This window comes from Canis lupus, chromosome 22, assembly GCF_003254725.2.
Source record: "Canis lupus dingo isolate Sandy chromosome 22, ASM325472v2, whole genome shotgun sequence".
Taxonomy (NCBI): domain Eukaryota; kingdom Metazoa; phylum Chordata; class Mammalia; order Carnivora; family Canidae; genus Canis; species Canis lupus.
The window spans coordinates 7049212-7064393 of NC_064264.1; the positions used below are offsets into that span (position 1 = coordinate 7049212).

At 45.2% G+C, this 15182-nt stretch overlaps 1 protein-coding gene across 6 annotated transcripts in view; it reads left to right on the forward strand.

Annotated features, from left to right (window-relative positions):
* The first annotated feature begins 1520 nt into the window (after nt 1-1520).
* ENOX1 (ecto-NOX disulfide-thiol exchanger 1) overlaps nt 1521-15182 on the forward strand; it is a 551124-nt gene continuing 537462 nt past the window's right edge. For 2 of the 6 annotated variants that reach the window (XM_025478197.3, XM_035704332.2), the window contains exon 1: nt 2775-2921. The gene's annotated coding sequence lies outside the window, so the exon portion shown is untranslated. Of the gene's footprint in view, nt 1842-2774; nt 2922-4672; nt 4743-15182 lie in introns of those variants that run through there. The other 4 variants (XM_025478196.3, XM_025478198.3, XM_025478195.3 and 1 more) reach the window with 4 other exon arrangements.

The window sequence follows — 15182 nt, forward strand, 5'->3', positions numbered from 1 at the left end:
TTTCCTGTCCCTCTGTTCTAAAACGGACATTATAAATTGCTAATGAACAGACTCACATTTTAGGAGATCAGAATCACCCAGGACTGAAATAAGTCATGCTTTAGCCTTCTTACACCCAGGATATCCCACGCTGCACTCCTTGCAGAGTGTTCCCTTCTGGCACCCTTCAGTAAGGCTGCACAATGGGTCAGTATTCCCTGTGTCTTTTTTTATGCCGGGGCTCTGGCGGCCAGAGGGGAAATAGCCACACACAGGGAAATGGTGCAAGTTAAAATCAAGCAAGCCTAGTGGGGTGGTAATGACTTTCCCAGCATCCAAGTCTTTGCCTTCAGGATACGTGAAGCTAGGAAACAAATGTCATTCATTCAACATTTATAGAAAACACACAACGGTGGTGGTCCGTGGTACTGTGCTAAGTACTGGAGGGTATGCAAAGGTATGCAAAACATAATCCCTGCTCTAAAGAATTTTGCCAGAAAGGGTTTTTTCAAGTCTTACTCAGACCTTATGATCCTTCAAGAAATTCTTGGGTGAATAAAAATCTGCACTCGCAATTTGAATCAACATGGGAAGGAATACTGCTAGGGCCAGATGTCTTTTAGGAGGCAGGGCGTGTGAATGTGTTTAACATGTTTATTTCTAAGGCGTACACAGTGTAGCTTGGATGCACCAAGGAGTGTGGGGGTTTCACAGGCCCAGAGCCGCCCCAGGGTGGCCGCCCGGGGCCGCGTCCTGGCGGAGGAGCCGGACTTCCAAGAGGCACTGCTCTGCGCTGCCTGCCTGCACAGTTAGCTGAATCCGGACAAAGAAGAGACCCGCACTTTTACCTGGGAAGTGGATTAACTTTGAGGAAAAGTGGCCTCCGCGGAGGAAAAGGGGAGTGAGAAGCGCCTTCCCTTCCTCGGGACCGTGCACGCTCAGCTCACCCTTGCTCCCCGCCCCGCACCCCTACACGGGCGAGGCGGTGGGCCGCGCCGCCCCCTGCACTCCCGCGGCGCTTGCACACGCCGACTCCAGCCGGTAGTCGGCCGCGTGCGCCCGGGGCCTCCGCTCCGCGCCTCGGCGGGCCGAGGACCCCAAGGTGGCAGCGGCAACCCCGTGGAGTCCCGATTTCGCCGCCTGCGCTCCGCCGGGAAGTCTGGACAGCGGCGGCGGTGGCGGGAGCGAGCGGCCCGGCCCCTCCCTGCAGGGGGCAGCGCGACCCAGGGCTGCGGGCACCGCCTCGGCTGCATCCGTGGCCGCGCGCTCCGACCCGCTCGGATCCGGAGCCCGCGCTCGGTGCCGCCTTCCCTTCCCGCCTCTGCCGCCGCCCCGCGGGGAGCTCCCCGCGGCCGGACGCGTGTTCGAGCCTCCTGCTCCGGCTCTACGGCTTTCCGGAAGCGAAGAATTTTGCCCCGGTCCCTACGAGCATCCCTCGGCCTCTCTCCCCCTCCCCTCGCGGCTCCCCCACCCCGGGGGCGCGCGCGCGCACACTCACACACACTCACACTCGCAGGCGCGCGTGCGCACGCCCGCGCGCCCCGAGCCGCGGAGTCTCCAGCAGATCCCACTCTCTCGGGCGCCGCTACTCACACAGGCTTCCCGTCGCCACGGGGCGTCCTCTGTCTGCGGCAGCGGCGGCGGAGGCAGCGGAGGGACCCGCAGCTGCAGCCCGGCCGCGTCCTGCAGCTCCGCGCCCGGGACGGAGTCCGGGAGAAGCGGAGGAGGAGGAGGACGCCGAGGCCGGGAGGAGCCGCGCCGCGCCCAGCGCCCAGCGCCCCGCGCCCGCCTCCCGGCTCCCGGCTCCCGGCGCCCGGCTCCGCGCGGCGGGCTGCCCGCGCTCCCCGGTGCAGCGGCTCCGGGTAAGCAGGCGGCTCCGGAGCCCGCAGCATCCCTGGGGCGTCCGCGCTTGGAGCCGGGGGTTCCCCGGCCCCGCCCCCGCCACGGCCCCGGGACGGAGGCTTGCAGGGGAGTGGGCTCCGGGGAGGGGGAGGGGACGGGAGCTAGAGGGGAGCCGGTGGGGAGGGGTGCGTGGAAGCGTGGGGGGCCCTTCCCCGCTCTATCCCAGCTCCAGCCCTGTCACTTTTACAAGCCTGGGGATGGCGGGGGGGGGGGGTTGCCCGGCGCCCCGGACTGCTGTTCCCCGCTCTCCCCGCCGCCGCCAGCCGGTGTTTGGCTCCGGGCTCCGCGCCTCCCCTGCACCTTGGACAGCGCACCCGGCCTCCCGCCGCCCCCTGCTCTGCACCCGGGACGGCGTCCTGCTCGCGCAGCCCTCCCGATGCGCCCTTCTCTCCAGTTGTCACCCTCCCGCCCTGCATCCCTCGTCCTGTCTTGGGGGACTCCGCTGGGGTGCGGGCCGGAAACTTTCCTCCCCTTCTGCCCTGCGCCAGGTATTCGGTTGTTGTTTGTGACCGTCCCCTTGCCCGGGGAGCCCAGACACCTCGGACGTGTCTTCCCCGGCGGCGGCGGCATGCCCTGGCCCGGTGAGCCCCAGGCTGGGGAGGCATCGGGCAGCGGGACTCGCCGGCTGCCAGGGTGCAGAGCCCGCGCCTCGGGGGCTGGACGCCTGCCGCCTGCCGCCTGCCGCCGCCCTGCCTCCCCGGACTCGACACGTGCGCGCCTCCCACGGACGCGGCCCCTCCCGGCCCTCCCCACGCCCTCCCCCTGCACGGCCACCGCCACCCCATAGGTTGGACACCCGGAGTTCGCGGATGCCGATTGGCTGGAGGCATGACCCCGCCTCCTCCCGGAGGGGGTGGTTCTGGAGTGTTGTGGTTGTCATCCCGCGGCGCGCACATGGGGGAAGCGGGGTCGACAGGTGGGGGAGCCCGGGGCTGCAGGGTCCCCGCGGCCCGCCCTGTGCAGCCACTCACCCGCCCTCCTTCCTCCAGGCACGCTCCTGCTTTTCTCCTCCTTTTCTGTCTCTCAACATTTTTACTGCTGTAAGTAAAACAAAACAAAACAACAACAACAAAAACTTGCTCTTGTAACCCTTTTATTAATATTGCATTTATTTGTTGGGTGGTAGAGATTTTTAAAGCGTCTCTAAAGAATGAGGGAAGCAATCGCGCATGGGGAGATCCGTGGCGAACCGGGCTGCAGATTTGAGTTCAGTAGTTCAGAGAAAGTCATGGGTGGCTAAGAGACCTGAAGATGATGGAGAAAGTGGAGAGGACATTGTTTCCCCGTGAGAAGGAAGGACACAGGTGGGCGAGCTTTGCAAGCGCAGGGAGACAAGGTGGGCCACTTACGGGGTGGAACGTGATGGAGAGACCCAGACGGGCGATCCCGGGGAGGTGGGCGGGTCCTGCTGAAGAAGGCTTTGTCCCAGAAAGGGGTAGTTTTGGAGGATGTTTCGTTCCTACCAGCACACTTTGTTTCTGTTTTGCTGGCGCTGTCCTTTTGATACGAGACTTTATAATAATAGTGAAATAATGTCAACCCATGTAACGGGGTTTTTGCTTATTCCGGTGTGCTGTGATATATAGATTTGCAAGTGGCAATGAATTTCAAAAAGTGAATTTTAAAAGTTCCTTTAGAGGGATGCGCTAAATAGTTAAGGCAAAGTGCTTTTGAAATATTGTGAAAGAAGACGGATGAGCATTGCATAAAATCCAAAGATTGTTCTGGCGTTATTTAGGTCCTTTGCAGAAATATATATGTATGCATAAATGATACTGATTTCTCTTCATTTCAAAACGTGATTGCCTCTAGCATTTTCAAGCTTTAATTCCTTCAGGCTGTTTTGATGTTGTGTCTGTACATCTAAGAATATTGTAATTCTTATCTTTAGAAGCCTTGTCAATGCAAAACAAACAGCAACTGATGCAAGTTAATGTTGACAACTTTATATTGAGTACACTGTGTGTTATTTTATTTGCAAGCTAGTGAAATATGCAAAAGCAACATAGCATGACTGTTATTCCCCAGGGACCCTATCAAAACAAAGTGGGAATCACAGGAGGCTATTCCAGGGAGAACAATTCAATTATTTATTTTTTTTAAATGAATGTATTTTAAGATTCTTGGGTGTAAACAACAACAGAATTTTCCCATTTCAATTATTATCTTTGTACACAGTGGTAGCACATGGTAAGTCAGATAGCATGTTAAATATGTTAGGTAATTCCGAAGTAGTTAGATAGTAAAGTCTTTACATTTATTATTATTTTTTAATAGTGGTAGAATTGCTCTCTGACTGTGGGACTTTCTATTCAAGGGACAGATTTGATACATCTGGTAAATTGGAAATTATTGCTATTGTTGAAAAATAATTCCTACTATGTTTTCACATCCCTAGGTCATGCCTTGATTTACCTTCAAGGGATTTAGATTCTAGTTCTTAGCCTTTCAAATTTAGATGGGTTTTGAGCTAGGGAGAATAAGACTGTATATATAGTCACACATAACATATGCATATATGCAAAATATATGTATGTGTATCCACACACAGCTATATATGTATACACATGATTTTGGGGGTACATTCAGTGTATTTATTTATATATATGTTACTGTCATTCTGAAAATTTTTTCTCATTTCTTCTCGTCCAAAAGGTGGCCCTGTTTTAAACTGTAGAAAGCATTATCACCAGTAGAATTGGCCAATAGATCATGGAAACAGACAATAGTATTTTGTTGCTTGGCAACCACCTACTGTGAATGAAAAACAAAGCAGTGACAGCTGCTTCCACATCCTGATACCCATACTGTAGCTGGAGCATTGAAACCCTCCAAGTGAGACAGATCTAAGTTTCATTTGAGTTAGGTGAAGCTGTTTCTTTTTTGGGATGTTTTTAAAAAGAGTATTTAAAATTTTTATTGTCATAAGAATTATATTGTTATTGTGGGATGAAATGAAGCATCTAATTTCAATTGCCCTCTTAAGCCTAGTATAAACTGAAAAATGCAAGATTGGGAGGATTGTTTAGACCCTCCTCATTCTTCCCTTTGTAGTCATTAAACACCGTAAGCACTTTTTCTGCTGCGGTCAGGTGCTCTTAGGATTTTACAAGAACTCAAGTTCTCTATGATACCTAAATAGATAGCTGGATTTTACTGCTAGTAGGGAATTAGAGATTCATGTTCTGGCCTCTTTATTTTTATGGGACACTCAGGCACAGTGAGGTGATGTGGCTTGACCCTGGTGGCTGAGCCATCTCCAGAATCTCTTCCTTTGGGTCACACTTAGGAATTTTTCCCCCATTTCCGCCCTGGAATTTTTCTTGTTCTTTGGTTACATAAAATTTATTAAAAAATATTTTTATGCTAGTAAAGATACTTAGAAAATACAGTAAGATTTGGGAGTAAAGATTTGGTATTGACACCAGGGTGGATTATGGTGTTAGGGGCATTGTATTTCATGTATTTTGTCTTCAATCTATAGAGTCCTGTGACTCCCACCTCCTGCTCCAGAAGCGCTGTCCCTTGCTTTGGAAATTATTTACACCTTTCAACAATCTTTAATGATCTATTATTCTCTATGAATTTTATTTTTTTTCTCTCTGAATTTTAAACAGGGGTGAGATTGAAGATTGTGTTGGTCAGCTTGTATACCAGCAAGAATTTAAACATTAAAGCTTATTTATCACCCGTTCCAGTCTTCTGTCTGCAATGTGGTAGACATACTGTGGGTGTAGTCATTTGGACTCTTTGAAGTACATGGGACAGACTGTGTCTCTGCATAATATTCATTTCAGTGTTTTATCAAAGCCGTCTTGCCAAAGGTGCTACCTGAAGCATGTTGGTGGAAGACTATTCATCTCTCTGTGAGAGATGGTAATAGTGCTGATTGTTTCTTAACTCGGTGAAATGATACTGAATAAATTATTGGGTGGCAAACTTGGATCACATATGCATTATTAAACATTTATTCTATACTTAGGAAATATATTGCCTGTGTGATATATTTTTGAGGTTCCTTATGGTATTTTAAGCAATGTGGATTTCATTGTTTATTATTTATGTCAAAGATAGGCATTTAACTTTAATGTAACAACTTAGAAAAACTTGGACTGGTTGGAGAAACAATAAAGTGACAGTATTAAGTACCATTGAAGAACCATTTTCACCAGAAAAGCATACACTTTAACAGATTTGTAGGGGGGAATAAATTGATTTACAGCATGTTTAACCTAGTTTTAGAAGCCTGCTATTAACTTGTTCTAGCTAGGAGGATTTCCAAGCAGAATAATAATTTGGCAGATTTCAAGTGAACTTCACTGATTTTTTAAACCATTTTCCACAGTATTGTTATAGTTTGTCCAGAGAAAGTACTTGCTTTGGATCCTCTAGGATTAATCTGAATTTTAAGGTTGTTACTATTTAAAAAAAAATTTCTGAACCATTTCTCTTTGGAAGGTGTAATGTGAAATATTCTATTGTTCATCCATTTAATTTAACCCACTGGCATTTTGATATTTAACTTCCCTGTCCTATCTTCATGTATAAGTAATATGTGTGTATGTGAATGTGCAAATACACAATACTTTTTTCCCCTTTTGTTGTTTTCATCCTTGTAGTAGAACACTAAAAGACTGGATTTATGCTTTTTTCATTTAGTAAAGAGAACCTTTAAATAAGAGATATTTATGTTTTCAATTTCCCCACATTTGCTTCTGCTATTATAACCTGTAAACTTTCACCCACACAAGTAGGATGATATCTAAAAACCAAGCAAATAAATAAGTATATATCTAAGCAGCATCCCATTTGTTCCCCGCCAAGCTAGCCAAGAAAGCATATTTTCTCATTCTTAGACCTATCCTTCCACATGCACCTACATACACATTGAGTTTAAGGTCCTGTAGACCCTTTTTTTTGGGGGGGGGGAAGAGCAAGAGTGCGTGATTGGGAGTGGTGGGAGAATCAGAAGAGGGGAGAGAATCCCAAACAGGTTCTGTGCCCAGTATGGAGCCAATCCCTGGCTCAATCTCATGACCCTGAGATGATGATCTGAGCCAAAATCAAGGGTGGACACCATGGTGCCCCAGTCCTGTAGGTCCTTTTAAAAGTGGACAAAAATAGTGTTTTTATTGGGAGCTCTGTGCATGGTAATGCTGATATATTACATAAAGTAGATTCAGATGTTCAGAAATGCAGTAGCATAGGAAGAATTAAATTGAATTATTCCCTTTGGAAAATTCCCCAATTACGCTGAGAACATAGCCCACGGCCCTTACAACAATACACAGTACCTACAGTAGAGCCTGGCATGTGGCGTCAGACATTCAGTGTGTATTTTGTGGAATATGCACCTGCCCTCCTTCTTTATATAATGCTGCAAACATTTCAATCTGTATCTGTATGAATAGTAAAAGTTGAGAAGATGGAGAAGAAATTACTGTAGTTTTCTAATTGTTTCTGGCACTATATTAAAAAAAATAACTTAGCCAGTGAGATATTGTGGAATATACTTCTTGTCAGTGCAGGATGTTATACCAGGGGTATTGATTTTTCACAAATACAGCCATCCTAAGTACAGAATAGCTCTTTAATAGCCCACAGCAGCAGAACAAAGGTTATGGCAGCTAGTCCAAAGGAATACTTTATTTAGTTGGAGCTGGAGGGTGAAGTTTGCTAGCCCCAACGTAATTATCCAGACTGGAATGTGGCCAAGGGGCTGTGGTTAACATCCCAAACGGTGGGAAAAAAGTCATGGATGAGGTCTTTAGTGACTATGAGTGGCTACACCTCTGCTTTGGCCTCATTTGTAAGAGAGTACCTTTAGTAGCATAAAAACCACAGCAAATCTTCTGCAGTTAAGGGGTAGGGCCCAGAGTTACCACCTAGATCCCAGGTACCAAATTTTTGATTACTGGAAGAAGTCATAAATCCCAAGAGTTCAATGGCATCGAAATAAGACTTTCTTCTTTATCCTGCTCCATCTTTGTGAAGCAGGTAGAGTGATAGTGTCTCTAGGGACAACCCTGGAAGAATCACAAGGTAGGCAAAGTTTAACATGCTTCCAATTAGTCTTAAACATCCTTCACCTTTCCACCACTACCTAGCTGTTTATCTCCTTTGTAGAGCTTAATTAATAGTTTCATATCAGCAGAGCTCCAGCAGACTGCTTCCCTGTGTTCTCTTTTTCTGTGAAAATGAACAGTTAGTCCTGCCATGTTTTTTTTTTTTTTTTTTTAATGCCTCTCCCATATCCAACCTGGCTGGGGACAGGGAGCTACCACATTTCTTGGCCCAGGACCGAATTGTGTCCCAACCCTGTTTGCCCATCTCTATTAAAGGACTCCCTTATGGGGGCAAAAAAGGCGTTAAGGTGTATACTTTCCTGGAAAGATTTTTGAATGTCTTGCATACATTAGGTACTCAAATATATTTGTTTAATTTCACTAGTAGACTTGTACCTATTATTTTGATACATGGAGTAGGTAGTTTTGTCCAGTGAACACTTAAATAATATCATCCTATTTTCTTTCAGGATTATTTCTTTAACAATGAATTATTTATTGAGCATTTTCTATATGACTGGTACAGTATTTGGCCCTGGGGATGGCAAAGATTCTTAAAGCACAGTTCCTGCTCGTGGAAGAGAATATGCCACTTGCAGGGAAGTGTACAACTTTGATTTAAGGATGACTCTGCAGAAGAGTTAGTAGGTCTGGAGAACAGAACAGCAGACAATGGAGGACCTAGTAGAACCCAGAAAAGCTTTTGAGATTAATGGTATTAGTCAGTGTTTCACAACATGCCTCAGCATGATCCCATGAAATGCTTGCTACGCTGCTAATTTCCTGGCTCCCACCCCAGACCACTGTCGTCAGGGACATGGCCTTTGGGAGCAGACTTGGTCAGTTTTTATACATATACATATACATATTTGCTCAATGGCCCAGTGTCCAGTATATGTCTACGGAATTCTTCTGCAAGTATGTCCTTGCTGCCTGAAGGCTTTCTCTCCCAGATGTAGGGCAGTTTGGTAGGGCAGTGAAGTTAATGGCCTCATGAGTGGACCTCAGCCAATGATAGAAGGGAGCTGGAGGTAATACACTAGTATCTTGGACTCTCCAGTGCACTGGCTGATACATGTTCTATGCTATGTCCCCAAATTCCCTGGTGAAATGGAGCCTCAGTTACCCATAACATCAATCTGCTAGATACCTGTGCTTTGTAGGCTGTCTCTCGTCTACCGGTGCTTCCTTGGACCCTTTTCTAAATAAATAATTCACACTTAAATGATGTCTGAAGGTCTATTTCTGGAGGAAACCAACGTAAGACACAGAAGAATCTATTTTATTTAATTTTATTTTTTATTAATGCCCCCAGTGGTTTTTATAATGAGGCATATTTGGAGATCTGGTCTCCACCTGGTCATCACGATAGAGGGCTACTGAAGGATTGAGATGTAGGCATTGTCATTTTTGATTTTCATCTTGGGAAGGTCATGCTGGCAGGTATGTGGTGAGTGGATTGATGGAGGAAGAGTCAGGAGCACGGAGAGCAGCGAGGAGGTGGCATTGCCAGGGCAAGCAATGATGCCTACCAAAGTGAAGGTAGCAACTGTGGGGATGCAAGATGGATTTTGATGGAAAGCTGTCTGGAAAGTCAGCACAACACGGAGGAGGCCTGTAGTGTGTGGTCACTTAGCTGGCTGCCTTTCCAAAAATGAGATTTCATTGCTCTGCTGTGCACCATGGTCCTGCTCCTTGCGTTAGGCTCGGCACCCTTGAAGGACAGAGACTCCTGTGCCTTGCCTGTAACCTTAGGCTTTCTAGAGTTAAAGTAGCACAAGTCTGGGAATAAATAAAAGAAGACAGGAAGATAAATTGGAGAATATAAATAATTCACTACTAGATCATTAAAGGAAGAAAGTTATATTTTACAGGAAGGATTTGTGGACTTAAAGAGCCAGGAGAGTTACAGAGATGCCTGTGACGCATGTCCATTTTGCGATGAATAGTGATTTTCCCCCATACTCTTCACTAAGAGGTGATTTTCATCCACCATCGGTTTCTGGAAGACCTAGCATGTACTTATGTCTATTGTTTCCCTGGCTTCTCTGATAGCCTGTAGTTTAGCTAAGTGAATGAGTGGTAGCTGGGGGTGGGGCTGGTTCTTTTCTCTTGCTCTGTCAAAATGCCGGGCTTTTCTTTGCAGTTTCTCCTGCTGGTTCTTAGGCCACCAGCTCCCAAAGGAGATCAAAGGGTACAGAGGGTGAGAGGAGGAAAGAATAAATCCATAAAGAGAGCTGTTTTGAATTAAATGCTTAATCATGAAATGAACAGGTTAAAGCTTGTTAGATGATATGAAATAAGATTAGGCAGTCTTCTAATTGTCCCATATATAAATTCTAACACTCTGGCTCTGCCTGTAGTCAGAAATGCAAAGGCTGAATAATCAAACAAGAGCTACCTGACACCATCGTATTTCTGCAAAAGTAGCATTGAGCCAATGACAAGGAGAAGACTGAATTATAAGAGGTAGAATGGGTCAGCAAAGAGATCACTGGGCCTTGCTTAACAGAACAGAGTCATGGCAGTGGGAATACTGGGAATGTGAGCATACGGAGCTGGAGACACTATGGGTGAAACACAATGGAAGGGAAGCAGCCTTATTAATTGAGACTATAATGCACATATTATTTTTTTAATTAAACTGTTTACTTGGAGATCATTCTAGATTCCTACGGAACTGTGGTAAGTAACACAGAGAGATTCTGTGTACACTCTACCCATTCTCCCCCCACCCCGCCGGTGATAATATCTTCCAGACCTATAGCACAATATTATAACTAGGATATTGGTGGATAGAGTCCATCAGTCTTGTTCAGATTTTCCCGATTTTACTTGTATCATTTGCAACATGCACATGTGTATACAAGTTTTTTTTTCTATTCAATGCTTAGCATATTTTTTACTTTTAAATATAAGAGTTTTTTTTTTTCATTTGAAAATTTTGAAAATAAATTAACTTGTTTGGACTAGTCCTGGCTTCCTTCTTACTGACAAAAGGATAATATAGAATAAATTCCCTAATCTCCTTCTAACTCTGGGATTCCGCAGAGTGGCATCAGGGGCCACCTAACATGGCAGGAAGGTCAATAGGCCGTGGTATAGCTCCTACTTTATTACTGGGTGACCACTTGATTATATGGCAAGAAGCAAACCTTTTAAAAGTATGTCTGTTGCAAAAGAAGCTTGCTTATTAAATCTCACTGTAACTCGTCTTCCTTGTACTGGAGTTTCTCTGCTTTTCTTCTAGCCTTCCTTGCCCACCCCTCTTCCTCTCTGTTGGTTGGGGCTCACCCCTTCAGGCTGCTCTCCCAGATTTCTGAGTCAGCTGGCATGCTGTGTTCAGCCTGTGGGAGGGGAGACACTGGGAAGAGAGGAAAGGGAGAAGAGCAAAGCCAGGGTATTTTTTTCTTTCCTTGAGCTTCGTGTGGCTTCCTTGGCAGTGGGAATCCCTCTTCCTGTAGCATCACTCATGCTTGACAGACTGGCTCTGGTTCTAGTTGCTCACAAGTGACCTTGGCCCATGGACTCCAGAGACATAACCTCCTGCTATTGTCTCTTCAGCCTTGGGGAGGTAGCAGCTTCCAGCTCTTGCCGATCTTTGGATTACCTCACTATCCTGTTAGGCTTTCTGCTCCACCATCACCTGAGTAACCAATTTTCTATATTAAATTTCCCTCATAAAAAAATACTTGAAGAGATTTCTGTTTTCCTAGTTATTCATTCTGCAGTTCCTTAAAGCATGGAAATGGTATAAATCTGATGAGGTTTTCTCCTTCTGTCATTCTGGCTTCTTCCACTTCCACTTTTTCCACTGGAAAAATCTCACTAGCTCCAGTCAGGGTAGAAAGCACCTGCATTTGTAATCTCACCTCTCCCACCTAAATTGTCAGTCTCCTTACCAATTATTCACCTGCTCCTCGTCTCTAGTTTTCCAACATTGATTTCCCTTTGTCTGATGTATTTGGGATTTTGGCAACCTCTCCTAGTGTGTCTGTTATTCTGTCCTTGGGCACCTCTTTTACTAACCTTCCCTATTATTTTCTGCTAGCAGTTCTTACTGACCCCATCTCAATGCATAATACCTTGCCCATGCTAACATATTGGTCGCGTGACTCGCTCGTGAGTGTACTTTGGTTTATGGGACATATGTCTGCGATATTAGGATTTGGTTTTGCTGGCACTTCACTTTCCTGCACAAGGATGCTGTTTATTTGTATTATCAGGCTCCTCCAGTTCATCTCATATAGAAGTATGTGTGATTCTGTAACAACAACAATGGTAACAATGTGAATAAGAGTGCTTTTGTGAGAAGGGAACAAGACTCAGTAGAACCTGAGTCTAGGGCACATTTAGAAGCCATGTCATTGGAAGCAAAGCTGGGGCCATCAGGATGGCCACACATGTTACCTTAAGGATAGGATATGAGAGAGAAACTTAGTGTGCTTAGGAAAAAGTGTTAGGAACGTGCAGAGACCACTCAGGTTCCTCCCCCTGTTGGAGAGCGGTCTTGTTGGTTGCTACCATGTTGGTCTCATGGTTGGCTGCATTGGCAGCTTTGTCTTTTCTCCAGGAGGTCCCCAACTGAGTATGCTCAGAGAGCTAGAAGTTGGAGCAAGGAAAAAGCTTTCTAGCTATCTCCAAGTGAGATGTCCAAAATGTCACACAACGCAATTGTAGGTGCCCTAATTTACAAGGCCGAGAACAGTACTTTTAGGCATTGCAGCACACATGGGGATACTCTTTAAATGGACAGCCATGCAAATCACTACTGGGACAGTGGACTAGGGCCTGGGAAGATCCAAAGCTTTGGCTAAAGAAGAATTTAAATATTGAAAAGTAGCCTGTGGCACGGGCTATATATGTGTTCAGGTCATGGTGTTCTCCTGTCCTTGCAGTGGACACAAGGCTGGGAGGTGTTTTGTGGGCTAGTGCACAGAGTTATGAACAGATGGATCTCTCTGGAAGCTGCCTGTAAGACTACTTGCTTGCCTCTGCTCTCCGAAATGATCAGAAGTGGTGAGTGCTGGGCAGGAGAACTGTAGATTAGGCGGCTCTGGGCAAGCTGACAATGGAAAAAGAAATAAGCTTATTTTAAATGGGCCTAAGCTTTGAAGGCAAGTAATTAAGACATACTTCAGTTTCATGGATAAATTAGGGTTCTAGTTAATACAAGTGCAAGACTGGAAAAAATGAATCACTTGCTCACCTATAATCACTAAAGAACAGTTTGTTTAGTAACAAAACACCAATCACACCTGCTCTTATGTGTGTTTCTCCTCTGTTTCCCTTTTTTCCTTCATGGCTCAGAAGTAGCTGGGTTCAGGGTCCTTTTCCCCGGGTAGTACTCTATATACTTTGATTCTGGGAAGTGGTACGTACCTATGTGAGAGCAGCCAATAGTTTCCCATGACACCCTTCTGAATCCTGGTCTTTTACTCACCTCAGTTGCATCTTTCTGCAAAGAAATTGTCCCTGTTTCTCTCCTCATTACTCAGTAATTGGCAGTGGCATGAGGAGAAAGGTTTTAAATGGAATTTTCTTGGGTGTTAGGGACTTGATTCTCTCAAGAAGCACAAAGTAGACACTGTAGAAGTGAGAAGAATTGTTTTCTGTGCATTGGTTGGTGTATTCTATTGAGTTGAGTTGGCCCTGAGTAATTTCTGATTTTTCTCATTTAGCTAATAAAAGAATAATGGCATATGTAATTAAAATCTCATGGAATATTGTGACCTTGCTGGTACTCATTCTCTAGTAAAGATTTAATACTTTTGGAGGAAATCATACTAATATTCCTTGTGCCCAACAAATAGGTATCTACTGTGCCAAGTTCTTGTTAGGTGCTGGGAATACAGCAGTGAACAAAATGGTCACTGTTCCTGTCCTACAGTCTACCAGAAAGGCTATCAAGTAATCCCAAAATAATTCTGTAGTTGAGGCTCTTGATAAGAACTTAGGAAAGACCCAGTTTCTGTAAAAGGGTGCAGAAAAGATGAAATAATCAGAGAATGATTGGGGCTATTTGGGTGGGGAGCCCCATTTGTGAAGCCCATGCATGAGAAAGCACTTGGGTTTTAGAGCCATTGAAAGATAGTCGGTGTGGGTGGAGTGCAGAGGGCGAGGGTGGACAATAGCTGGGAATGGGACTACTGAGATGTGGCTTAGGGCCTGATTATGCCAGACTTCCTGGGACATGCTGAGGACTTTGGATTTTATCCTATGTGCAACAGGAACCTGTTGAAAGGTTTTTGGCTTTTTTTGTTTTTTGTTTTGTTTTTTTCTTTTTTTTCAATCGAGATAAAATTCACACGGCATGAACCATTTTAAAGTGAATAATTCTGTGGTATTTAATACATTTGTGATGTTGTACAACCACCGTTGCTATCTGTTCTAAAATATTTCATCACCCCAAATAAAAACCCCATCCCCCTTAAGCGGTTATTGAGGAGTTTTAAGGGGAGTGATGTTGTGTGACTTGTTGTACGTAATATATTTTTGGGAAGTGTCTGGAGAAGGGGTTGGAGAGGGCAGGAGTGGAAGTAAGACAACAGACTTGGAAATGGTGGTCAAGTCCAGAGACAGATGGTGGTGGTGGCTTCCTGGACAAGGGGCAAGAATAGAGACCATAGATATGGAGAAGAGTGGAATGATCCAAGATGGAGTTATATAATCAAATTGATTATTTGTATCAGTGACTTAGTCGCCTTGTAATTATCTACATCACTGTTTTCCAGAGTAGTTGATCCACTATTTAGATCTAGGTAGTCTGCGTGTTAAAAGTATAGGTACTGAAGCCCACCTCAAGGTACTGATGCAAATGGACCAGAGAGGGACCCTAAGGGATTCTTCTTGGAACTGAGGTTTGAGAACTACTTACTGTTGTCTTCTTTCTCATGCTGATGCCATTTAAGAGTATAGGCTACCAAAGGTCCATCAAGGGGAGATGAATTAGAATGAGAAGCAGAAAAGTGAATAACCTAAAAATTTTGAGTGGGACCTTAAACCTTAAAATTTGGAGTGGGAGGGATGCTTTTTGGAGATGCGACTCTAACTTGATCCTAAAGACAAATATGTAATATAGACAGTTTTATAGGGTGGTGTTTATTTTTGACTCTTTTCTTTCTTGGAATATTGTGACTCTCTAAGAATTAAGTAGTGACTGAGAACAATGGTGTTCTTATGAAATATAATGTAGGTACAGTGTAGTGATTTATTGTAAAGGAAATATATAACTGC